The sequence below is a fragment of the Crinia signifera genome, unplaced genomic scaffold, assembly GCF_055691185.1.
Source record: "Crinia signifera unplaced genomic scaffold, ASM5569118v1 HAP2_SCAFFOLD_131, whole genome shotgun sequence".
In the NCBI taxonomy this organism is placed as follows: Eukaryota; Metazoa; Chordata; class Amphibia; order Anura; family Myobatrachidae; genus Crinia; species Crinia signifera.
The window spans coordinates 185,295-198,917 of NW_028142024.1; the positions used below are offsets into that span (position 1 = coordinate 185,295).

A 13,623-nucleotide genomic window follows, 5' to 3' on the forward strand; every position below is an offset into this window, starting at 1 on the left:
CGCTCAGCAGCACAGAATCTGTGGCACCCTATACATACTGTAACCAGGGATATTATATCTGTATGATCACCGTCCAGCAGCATAGAATCCGTGTCCCCCTATACATACTGTAACCAGGGATATTATATCTGTATGATGACCGCCCGGCAGCACAGAATCTGTGGCACCCTATACATACTGTAACCAGGGATATTATATCTGTATGATGACCGCCCAGCAGCACAGAATCTGTGGCATCCTATACATACTGTAACCAGGGATATTATATCTGTATGATGACCGCCCAGCAGCACAGAATCTGTGGCACCCTATACATACTGTATCCAGGGATATTATATCTGTATGATGACCGCCCAGCAGCACAGAATTTGCGGCACCCTATACATACTGTAACCCGGGATATTATATCGGTATGATGACCGCTCAGCAGCACAGAATCTGTGGCACCGTATACATACTGTAACCAGGGATATTATATCTGTATGATGACCGCCCAGCCGCACAGAATCTGTGGCACCCTATACATACTGTAACCAGGGATATTATATCTGCATGATGACCGCCCAGCAGCACAGAATCTGTGGCCCCCTATACATACTGTAACCAGGGATATTATATCTGTATGATGACTGCCCAGCAGCACAGAATCTGTGGCACCGTATACATACTGTAACCAGGGATATTATATCTGTATGATGACCGCACAGCAGCACAGAATCTGCGGCACCCTATACATACTGTAACCAGGGATATTATATCTGTATGATGACCGCCCAGCAGCACAGAATCTGTGGCACCGTATACATACTGTAACCAGGGATATTATATCTGTATGATGACCGCCCAGCCGCACAGAATCTGTGGCACCCTATACATACTGTAACCAGGGATATTATATCTGTATGATGACCGCCCAGCCGCACAGAATCTGTGGCACCCTATACATACTGTAACCAGGGATATTATATCTGTATGATGACCGCCCAGCAGCACAGAATCTGTGGCACCCTATACATACCGTAACCAGGGATATTATATCTGTATGATGACCGCCCAGCAGCACAGGATCTGTGGCACCCTATACATACCGTAACCAGGGATATTATATCTGTATGATGACCGCCCAGCAGCACAGAATCTGTGGCACCCTATACATACCGTAACCAGGGATATTATATCTGTATGATGACCGCCCAGCAGCACAGAATCTGTGGCCCCTATACATACTGTAACCAGGGATATTATATCTGTATGATGACCCCCCGGCAGAACAGAATCTGTGGCACCCTATACATACTGTAACCAGGGATATTATATCTGTATGATGACCGCCCAGCAGCACAGAATCTGTGGCACCCTATACATACTATAACCAGGGATATTATATCTGTATGATGACCGCCCAGCACCACAGAATCTGTGGCACCCTATACATACCGTAACCAGGGATATTATATCTGTATGATGACCGCCCAGCAGCACAGAATCTGTGACACCCTATACATACTGTAACCAGGGATATTATATCTGTATGATGACTGCCCAGCAGCACAGAATCTGTGGCACCCTATACATACTGTAACCAGGGATATTATATCTGTATGATGACCGCCCGGCAGCACAGAATCTGTGGCACCCTATACATACTGTAACCAGGGATATTATATCTGTATGATGACCGCCCGGCAGCACAGGATCTGTGGCACCGTATACATACTGTAACCAGGGATATTATATCTGTATGATGACCGCCCGGCAGCACAGAATCTGTGGCCCCCTATACATACTGTAACCAGGGATATTATATCTGTATGATGACCGCCCAGCAGCACAGAATCTGTGGCCCCCTATACATACTGTAACCAGGGATATTATATCTGTATGATGACTGCCCGGCAGCACAGAATCTGTGGCACCCTATACATACTGTAACCAGGGATATTATATCTGTATGATGACCGCCCGGCAGCACAGAATCTGTGGCACCCTATACATACTGTAACCAGGGATATTATATCTGTATGATGACCGCCCAGCAGCACAGAATCTGTGGCACCCTATACATACTGTAACCAGGGATATTATATCTGTATGATGACCGCCCAGCAGCACAGAATCTGTTGCACCCTATACATACTGTAACCAGGGATATTATATCTGTATGATGACCGCCCAGCAGCACAGAATCTGTGGCACCCTATACATACTGTAACCAGGGATATTATATCTGTATGATGACCGCCCAGCAGCACAGAATCTGTGGCACCCTATACATACTGTATCCAGGGATATTATATCTGTATGATGACCGCCCAGCAGCACAGAATCTGTGGCACCCTATACATACTGTAACCAGGGATATTATATCTGTATGATGACTACCTAACAGTACAGAATCTGTGGCACCCTATACATACTGTAACCGGGGATATTATATCTGTATGATGACCGCCCAGCAGCACAGAATCTGTGGCACCCTATACATACTGTAACCAGGGATATTATATCTGTATGATGACCGCCCAGCAGCACAGAATCTGTGGCACCCTATACATACTGTATCCAGGGATATTATATCTGTATGATGACCGCCCAGCAGCACAGAATCTGTGGCACCCTATACATACTGTAACCAGGGATATTATATCTGTATGATGACCGCCCGGCAGCACAGGATCTGTGGCACCGTATACATACTGTAACCAGGGATATTATATCTGTATGATGACCGCCCGGCAGCACAGAATCTGTGGCCCCCTATACATACTGTAACCAGGGATATTATATCTGTATGATGACCGCCCAGCAGCACAGAATCTGTGGCCCCCTATACATACTGTAACCAGGGATATTATATCTGTATGATGACTGCCCGGCAGCACAGAATCTGTGGCACCCTATACATACTGTAACCGGGGATATTATATCTGTATGATGACCGCCCAGCAGCACAGAATCTGTGGCCCCCTATACATACTGTAACCAGGGATATTATATCTGTATGATGACAGCCCAGCAGCACAGAATCTGTGGCTCCCTATACATACTGTAACCAGGGATATTATATCTGTATGATGACCGCCCAGCAGCACAGAATCTGTGGCACCCTATACATACTGTAACCAGGGATATTATATCTGATTGATGACCGCCCAGCAGCACAGAATCTGTGGCACCCTATACATACTATAACCAGGGATATTATATCTGTATGATGACCGCCCAGCAGCACAGAATCTGTGGCACCCTATACATACCGTAACCAGGGATATTATATCTGTATGATGACCGCCCAGCAGCACAGAATCTGTGACACCCTATACATACTGTAACCAGGGATATTATATCTGTATGATGACTGCCCAGCAGCACAGAATCTGTGGCACCCTATACATACTGTAACCAGGGATATTATATCTGTATGATGACCGCCCGGCAGCACAGAATCTGTGGCACCCTATACATACTGTAACCAGGGATATTATATCTGTATGATGACCGCCCGGCAGCACAGGATCTGTGGCACCGTATACATACTGTAACCAGGGATATTATATCTGTATGATGACCGCCCGGCAGCACAGAATCTGTGGCCCCCTATACATACTGTAACCAGGGATATTATATCTGTATGATGACCGCCCAGCAGCACAGAATCTGTGGCCCCCTATACATACTGTAACCAGGGATATTATATCTGTATGATGACCGCCCGGCAGCACAGAATCTGTGGCACCCTATACATACTGTAACCAGGGATATTATATCTGTATGATGACCGCCCGGCAGCACAGAATCTGTGGCACCCTATACATACTGTAACCAGGGATATTATATCTGTATGATGACCGCACAGCAGCACAGAATCTGCGGCACCCTATACATACTGTAACCAGGGATATTATATCTGTATGATGACCGCCCGGCAGCACAGAATCTGTGGCACCCTATACATACTGTAACCAGGGATATTATATCTGTATGATGACCGCACAGCAGCACAGAATCTGCGGCACCCTATACATACTGTAACCAGGGATATTATATCTGTATGATGACCGCCCAGCAGCACAGAATCTGTGGCACCGTATACATACTGTAACCAGGGATATTATATCTGTATGATGACCGCCCAGCCGCACAGAATCTGTGGCACCCTATACATACTGTAACCAGGGATATTATATCTGTATGATGACCGCCCAGCCGCACAGAATCTGTGGCACCCTATACATACTGTAACCAGGGATATTATATCTGTATGATGACCGCCCAGCAGCACAGAATCTGTGGCACCCTATACATACCGTAACCAGGGATATTATATCTGTATGATGACCGCCCAGCAGCACAGGATCTGTGGCACCCTATACATACCGTAACCAGGGATATTATATCTGTATGATGACCGCCCAGCAGCACAGAATCTGTGGCACCCTATACATACCGTAACCAGGGATATTATATCTGTATGATGACCGCCCAGCAGCACAGAATCTGTGGCCCCTATACATACTGTAACCAGGGATATTATATCTGTATGATGACCCCCCGGCAGAACAGAATCTGTGGCACCCTATACATACTGTAACCAGGGATATTATATCTGTATGATGACCGCCCAGCAGCACAGAATCTGTGGCACCCTATACATACTATAACCAGGGATATTATATCTGTATGATGACCGCCCAGCACCACAGAATCTGTGGCACCCTATACATACCGTAACCAGGGATATTATATCTGTATGATGACCGCCCAGCAGCACAGAATCTGTGACACCCTATACATACTGTAACCAGGGATATTATATCTGTATGATGACTGCCCAGCAGCACAGAATCTGTGGCACCCTATACATACTGTAACCAGGGATATTATATCTGTATGATGACCGCCCGGCAGCACAGAATCTGTGGCACCCTATACATACTGTAACCAGGGATATTATATCTGTATGATGACCGCCCGGCAGCACAGGATCTGTGGCACCGTATACATACTGTAACCAGGGATATTATATCTGTATGATGACCGCCCGGCAGCACAGAATCTGTGGCCCCCTATACATACTGTAACCAGGGATATTATATCTGTATGATGACCGCCCAGCAGCACAGAATCTGTGGCCCCCTATACATACTGTAACCAGGGATATTATATCTGTATGATGACTGCCCGGCAGCACAGAATCTGTGGCACCCTATACATACTGTAACCAGGGATATTATATCTGTATGATGACCGCCCGGCAGCACAGAATCTGTGGCACCCTATACATACTGTAACCAGGGATATTATATCTGTATGATGACCGCCCAGCAGCACAGAATCTGTGGCACCCTATACATACTGTAACCAGGGATATTATATCTGTATGATGACCGCCCAGCAGCACAGAATCTGTTGCACCCTATACATACTGTAACCAGGGATATTATATCTGTATGATGACCGCCCAGCAGCACAGAATCTGTGGCACCCTATACATACTGTAACCAGGGATATTATATCTGTATGATGACCGCCCAGCAGCACAGAATCTGTGGCACCCTATACATACTGTATCCAGGGATATTATATCTGTATGATGACCGCCCAGCAGCACAGAATCTGTGGCACCCTATACATACTGTAACCAGGGATATTATATCTGTATGATGACTACCTAACAGTACAGAATCTGTGGCACCCTATACATACTGTAACCGGGGATATTATATCTGTATGATGACCGCCCAGCAGCACAGAATCTGTGGCACCCTATACATACTGTAACCAGGGATATTATATCTGTATGATGACCGCCCAGCAGCACAGAATCTGTGGCACCCTATACATACTGTATCCAGGGATATTATATCTGTATGATGACCGCCCAGCAGCACAGAATCTGTGGCACCCTATACATACTGTAACCAGGGATATTATATCTGTATGATGACCGCCCGGCAGCACAGGATCTGTGGCACCGTATACATACTGTAACCAGGGATATTATATCTGTATGATGACCGCCCGGCAGCACAGAATCTGTGGCCCCCTATACATACTGTAACCAGGGATATTATATCTGTATGATGACCGCCCAGCAGCACAGAATCTGTGGCCCCCTATACATACTGTAACCAGGGATATTATATCTGTATGATGACTGCCCGGCAGCACAGAATCTGTGGCACCCTATACATACTGTAACCGGGGATATTATATCTGTATGATGACCGCCCAGCAGCACAGAATCTGTGGCCCCCTATACATACTGTAACCAGGGATATTATATCTGTATGATGACAGCCCAGCAGCACAGAATCTGTGGCTCCCTATACATACTGTAACCAGGGATATTATATCTGTATGATGACCGCCCAGCAGCACAGAATCTGTGGCACCCTATACATACTGTAACCAGGGATATTATATCTGATTGATGACCGCCCAGCAGCACAGAATCTGTGGCACCCTATACATACTATAACCAGGGATATTATATCTGTATGATGACCGCCCAGCAGCACAGAATCTGTGGCACCCTATACATACCGTAACCAGGGATATTATATCTGTATGATGACCGCCCAGCAGCACAGAATCTGTGACACCCTATACATACTGTAACCAGGGATATTATATCTGTATGATGACTGCCCAGCAGCACAGAATCTGTGGCACCCTATACATACTGTAACCAGGGATATTATATCTGTATGATGACCGCCCGGCAGCACAGAATCTGTGGCACCCTATACATACTGTAACCAGGGATATTATATCTGTATGATGACCGCCCGGCAGCACAGGATCTGTGGCACCGTATACATACTGTAACCAGGGATATTATATCTGTATGATGACCGCCCGGCAGCACAGAATCTGTGGCCCCCTATACATACTGTAACCAGGGATATTATATCTGTATGATGACCGCCCAGCAGCACAGAATCTGTGGCCCCCTATACATACTGTAACCAGGGATATTATATCTGTATGATGACCGCCCGGCAGCACAGAATCTGTGGCACCCTATACATACTGTAACCAGGGATATTATATCTGTATGATGACCGCCCGGCAGCACAGAATCTGTGGCACCCTATACATACTGTAACCAGGGATATTATATCTGTATGATGACCGCCCAGCAGCACAGAATCTGTGGCACCCTATACATACTGTAACCAGGGATATTATATCTGTATGATGACCGCCCAGCAGCACAGAATCTGTTGCACCCTATACATACTGTAACCAGGGATATTATATCTGTATGATGACCGCCCAGCAGCACAGAATCTGTGGCACCCTATACATACTGTAACCAGGGATATTATATCTGTATGATGACCGCCCAGCAGCACAGAATCTGTGGCACCCTATACATACTGTATCCAGGGATATTATATCTGTATGATGACCGCCCAGCAGCACAGAATCTGTGGCACCCTATACATACTGTAACCAGGGATATTATATCTGTATGATGACTACCTAACAGTACAGAATCTGTGGTACCCTATACATACTGTAACCGGGGATATTATATCTGTATGATGACCGCCCAGCAGCACAGAATCTGTGGCACCCTATACATACTGTAACCAGGGATATTATATCTGTATGATGACCGCCCAGCAGCACAGAATCTGTGGCACCCTATACATACTGTATCCAGGGATATTATATCTGTATGATGACCGCCCAGCAGCACAGAATCTGTGGCACCCTATACATACTGTAACCAGGGATATTATATCTGTATGATGACTACCTAACAGTACAGAATCTGTGGCACCCTATACATACTGTAACCAGGGATATTATATCTGTATGATGACCGCCCAGCAGCACAGAATCTGTGGCACCCTATACATACTGTAACCAGGGATATTGGGGGAAATTTACCAATATGAAAAACCTAGTTTTTCGTATTGGTATTTCCCCTACGACTGCATACGACTGTTTCAGTCGTATGCAAAGTCGTGTTCCGGAGGGGAATGTACAAAGCAGTCATATACCCACCGATGTCGTAGGAATTCGTATTAGCTGGCCATATATACGGCCGCTAATACGAATTCGTACAGGCAGTCTGCACGGATCAGTCAGATCCGTGCAGGCTGCAGAGTGTAAAAAAAACAGAAAAAAAAAACAGCGTGGGGTCCCCCCCACAGCCTTAACCAGCACCAGGCTGAAGGAGACGGGCCGGTAATTAAAAATCAGGGAACCCGACAAATAGAGGTTCCCCGATTTTTAACAACCAGCCCCAGGCTCCAGGTCCGGGGCTGGTTCCCAAAATACGGGGGACAAAATGACTAGGGGTCCCCCGTATTTTAAGAACCAGCCCCAGGCCAAACCAGCCAGCAGGGTAATGTCACAGCCGGGGGACACTTATTATATAAGGTCCAGTGGCCAAAACATTAACTCTACCGACCAGTCAGCCTGGCCAGGGGCCCTGGGGGAGTGGGGACCCCCCCAATAAAGGGGTCCCCCCCCCCCCTCCAGGAGTTACCTGACCAGGCTGAAGCCTGGTGCTGTCCTCGTTGCCCCTGGGCAGTGGTGTAAAAAAATAGAATAATCTATTGTCTAATACTGGGGCACTATGAGTCCCAGCAAGCCTCCCCCGCAAGCTGGGATTTGGAGAACCACAAGTCCCAGCCTGCGGGGCATTAAAGGGCCCGCTGGGTCTTGTAGTTTCACAGTATTAAAAATAGTAAAATAAAATACACTGACACACACTTAAAATAAAACTTTAATACATCCAAAGCCCTTACATACTGATACTTACCTATCTTCTTCCCGTAGGTAGCCCTGGTCCTGATGTCCTGTGTCGTCTTCTGGTCCATGTCGACGTCGCTGTCCATGTCGGCGATGGCGTCGGCGTCCGAAGTCCGACGAAATCCATGTGGGAACCTATGGAAGGAAACCATACTCACCTGTCCCAGGGCGACGTAGTCCAGGTAAGGGTCTTTGCAAAAAAACAAACCGACACGCGAAACCAGCCGAACAGCTGAGCATTCGGGAGGCGGAGCCGCACGATGTACACAAACACCGTGCGGCTCAGCTGTCCATCTGGTTTCGCGTGTCGGTTTGTTTTTTTGCAAAGACCCTTACCTGGACTACGTCGCCCTGGGACAGGTGAGTATGGTTTCCTTCCACAGCTTCCTCCATGGATTTCGTCGGACTCCGGACGCCGACGCCATCGCCGACATGGACAGCGACGTCGACATGGACCAGAAGACGACACAGGACATCAGGACCAGGGCTACCTACGGGAAGAAGATAGGTAAGTATCAGTATGTAAGGGCTTTGGATGTATTAAAGTTTTATTTTAAGTGTGTGTCAGTGTGTTTTATTTTACTATTTTTAAATACTGTGGAACTACAAGACCCAGCGGGCCCTTTAATGCCCCGCAGGCTGGGACTTGTGGTTCTCCAAGTCCCAGCTTGCGGAGGAGGCTTGCTGGGACTCATAGTGCCCCAGTATTAGACAATAGATTATTCTAATTTTTACACCACTATCAGCTTGATGCCCACCGCCCAGGGGCATCGAGGACAGCACCAGGCTTCAGCCTGGTCAGGTAAGTCCTAGAGGTGGACCCCTTTATTGGGGGGGTCCCCACTCCCCCAGGGCCCCTGGCCAGGCTGACTGGTCGGTAGGGTTAATGCTTTGGCCGGGGGGACTTGTATAAAAAGTCTCCCCCCGGCTGTGACATTACCCTGCTGGCTGGTTTGGCCTTGGGCTGGTTCTTAAAATACGGGGGACCCCTAGTCATTTTGTCCCCCGTATTTTGGGAACCAGCCCCGGACCTGGAGCCTGGGGCTGGTTGTTAAAAATCGGGGAACCCCTATTTGTCGGGTTCCCTGATTTTTAATTACCGGCCCCGGCTCCGTCAGCCTGGTGCTGGTTACAGCTGTGGGGGGGGACCCCACGCTGGTTTTATTTTTTATATTTATATTTTTTTCAATTTTTTTACACTAAAGCCTGCATGGATCTGACTGATCCGTGCAGGCTTAAAGCAAATACGACAGGACAATCAAGGTGTATTTTCCTGTCGTATTTGCGTGGGTGTTTCACACCACTTAGCAGCCGTATTATCAGTACGGCTGCTTAGTACATCAGGAACCACCATTCTTTTGAATGGTGATTTCTGTTGTATTCTATCGATGGTGTAGACATTCGTATTTGTAAATACAAATACGAATGTCCCATCATTAGGAATACGAATTGTTGTATTTTCGGGATTGTAAATCCCAAAAATACAAATGTGTAAAAAAATAGGTGTATTTCTGCCTACGAATACACCTATTTTTTACGAATCCATTTTGGTAAATTTCCCCCCTTATATCTGCATGATGAGGGTGCAGGATAAGAGGCTGCTGTAGTGACAGAGGAGGGTGCAGGATAAGAGGCTGCTGTAGTGACAGAGGAGGGTGCGGGATAAGAGGCTGCTGTAGTGAAAGAGGAGGGTGCGGGATAAGAGGCTGCTGTAGTGACAGAGGAGGGTGCGGGATAAGAGGCCGCTGTAGTGACAGAGGAGGGTGCGGGATAAGAGGCCGCTGTAGTGACAGAGGAGGGTGTAGGATAAGAGGCCGCTGTAGTGACAGAGGAGGGTGCAGGATAAGAGGCCGCTGTAGTGACAGAGGAGGGTGTGGGATAAGAGGCTGCTGTAGTGACAGAGGATGGTGCGGGATAAGAGGCTGCTGTAGTGACAGAGGAGGGTGTGGGATAAGAGGCTGCTGTAGTGACAGAGGAGGGTGCGGGATAAGAGGCCGCTGTAGTGACAGAGGAAGTTGTAGGATAAGAGGCCGCTGTAGTGACAGATGAGGGTGCGGGATAAGAGGCTGCTGTAGTGACAGAGGAGGGTGCCGGATAAGAGGCGGCTGTAGTGACAGAGGAGGGTGCGGGATAAGAGGCTGCTGTAGTGACAGAGGAGGGTGCAGGATAAGAGGCTGCTGTAGTGACAGAGGAGGGTGCAGGATAAGAGGCTGCTGTAGTGACAGAATAAGGAGAATATGTGACTCTTTGTAATAAGTTATAATGACTCACCTGTGCTGATATCTGTAGGGATTTCCACTTCCTTACACTGCTGGTCACCCCTCACATCCATCTCTTCTCTCTCTGTATCTTCTACCTTAATATCAGTCACATCCGTCTCTTCTTCTCCTTCTTTATCTTCTACCTTAATATCAGTCAGGCCTCCACCCTAAATAACAACGGTAACATATTAGTGTATGAGACACACAGAGCTTCTCTACAGATCATATAGTGAGAACTCACTGCGGTAAATCCCACCTACCTGATCCTCCTGTGGGGTCCTGTGAGTCTCCTCTGTACGGTGCTGGGAATACAGAGGACTGGGACATCTCTCTGGGGTATTCCTGTTACTGGGCCCATCTGTAGGAAACACGCAGTGACTGAGGACATGGTGTATATGTGATTATCCTGGGAATACAGAGGACGGGGACATCTCTCTGGGGTATCTCTGTTACTGGCCCCATCTGTAGGAGACACACAGTAACTGAGGACATTGTGTATATGTGATTATCCTGGGAATACAGAGGACGGGGACATCTCTCTGGGGTATCTCTGTTACTGGCCCATCTGTAGGAGACACACAGTGACTGAGGACATGGTATATATGTGATTATCCTGGGAATACAGAGGACGGGGACATCTCTCTGGGGTATCTCTGTTACTGGGCCCATCCGTAGGAGACACGCAGTGACTGAGGACATTCTATATATGTGATTATCCTGGGAATACAGAGGACAAGGACATCTCTCTGGGGTATCTCTGTTACTGGGCCAATCAGTAGGAGACACGCAGTGACTGAGGACATTGTATATATGTGATTATCCTGGGAATACAGAGGACGGGGACATCTCTCTGGGGTATCTCTGTTACTGGGCCCATCTGTAGGAGACACGCAGCGACTGAGTACATGGTATATATGTGATTATCCTGGGAATACAGAGGACGGGGACATCTCTCTGGGGTATCTCTGTTACTGGCCCATCTGTAGGAGACACGCAGTGACTGAGGACATGGTATATATGTGATTATCCTGGGAATACAGAGGACGGGGACATCTCTCTGGGGTATCTCTGTTACTGGGCCCATCTGTAGGAGACACGCAGTGACTGAGGACATTGTATATAAGTGATTATCCTGGGAATACAGAGGATGGGGACATCTCTCTGGGGTATCTCTGTTACTGGGCCCATCTGTAGGAGACACAGTGACTGAGGACATTGTATATATGTGACTATCCTGGGAATACAGAGGATGGGGACATCTCTCTGGGGTATCTCTGTTGCTGGCCCCATCTGTAGGAGACACGCAGTGACTGAGGACATGGTATATATGTGATTATCCTGGGAATACAGAGGACGGGGACATCTCTCTGGTGTATCTCTGTTACTGGCCCACCTGTAGGAGACATGCAGTGACTGAGGCCATGGTGTATATGTGATTATCCTGGGAATACAGAGGACGGGGACATCTCTCTGGGGTATCTCTGTTACTGGCCCATCTGTAGGAGACACGCAGTGACTGAGGCCATGGTGTATATGTGATTATCCTGGGAATACAGAGGACGGGGACATCTCTCTGGGGTATCTCTGTTACTAGCTCCATCTGTAGGAGACACACAGTGACTGAGGACATGGTATACATGTGATTATCCTGGGAATACAGAGGACGGGGACATCTCTCTGGGGTATCTCTGTTACTGGGCCCATCTGTAGGAGACACACAGTGACTGAGGACATTGTATATATGTGATTATCCTGGGAATACAGAGGACGGGGACATCTCTCTGGGGTATCTCTGTTACTGGGCCCATCTGTAGGAGACACACAGTGACTGAGGACATGGTATATATGTGATTATCCTGGGAATACAGAGGACGGGGACATCTCTCTGGGGTATCTCCGTTACTGGCCCCATCTGTAGGAGACACACAGTGACTGAGGACATGGTATATATGTGATTATCCTGGGAATACAGAGGACGGGGACATCTCTCTGGGGTATCTCTGTTACTGGCCCCATCTGTAGGAGACACGCAGTGACTGAGGACATGGTATATATGTGATTATCCTGGGAATACAGAGGACGGGGACATCTCTCTGTGGTATCCCTGTTACTGGGCCCATCTGTAGGAGACACGCAGTGACTGAGGACATTGTATATATGTGATTATCCTGGGAATACAGAGGACGGGTACATCTCTCTGTGGTATCCCTGTTACTGGGCCCATCTGTAGGAGACACGCAGTGACTGAGGACATGGTATATATGTGATTATCCTGGAAATACAGAGGACGGGGACATCTCTCTGGGGTATCTCTGTTACTGGCCCCATCTGTAGGAGACACACAGTGACTGAGGACATTGTATATATGTGATTATCCCGGGAATACAGAGGACGGGGAGATCTCTCTGGGGTATCTCTGTTACTGGCCCCATCTGTAGGAGACACGCAGTGACTGAGGACATGGTATATATGTGATTATCCTGGGAATAGACGACAGGGACATCTCTCTGGGGTATCTCTGTTACTGGGCCCATCTGTAGGAGACACGCAGTGACTGAGGACATGTATATATGTGATTATCCTGGGA

General features: G+C 47.7%; 1 pseudogene across 1 annotated transcript in view; it reads right to left on the reverse strand.

The window, feature by feature from the left end:
- Window positions 1-13,623, reverse strand: part of LOC146053256 (uncharacterized) — a 118,450-nt pseudogene that overhangs the window by 20,347 nt on the left and 84,480 nt on the right. The window contains exons 3-4 of the transcript XR_014467705.1: window positions 11,297-11,394; window positions 11,047-11,203 (exon numbers count right to left, since the gene is read on the reverse strand). The product of XR_014467705.1 is annotated as an uncharacterized LOC146053256 (transcript). The remainder of the gene's footprint in view (window positions 1-11,046; window positions 11,204-11,296; window positions 11,395-13,623) is intronic.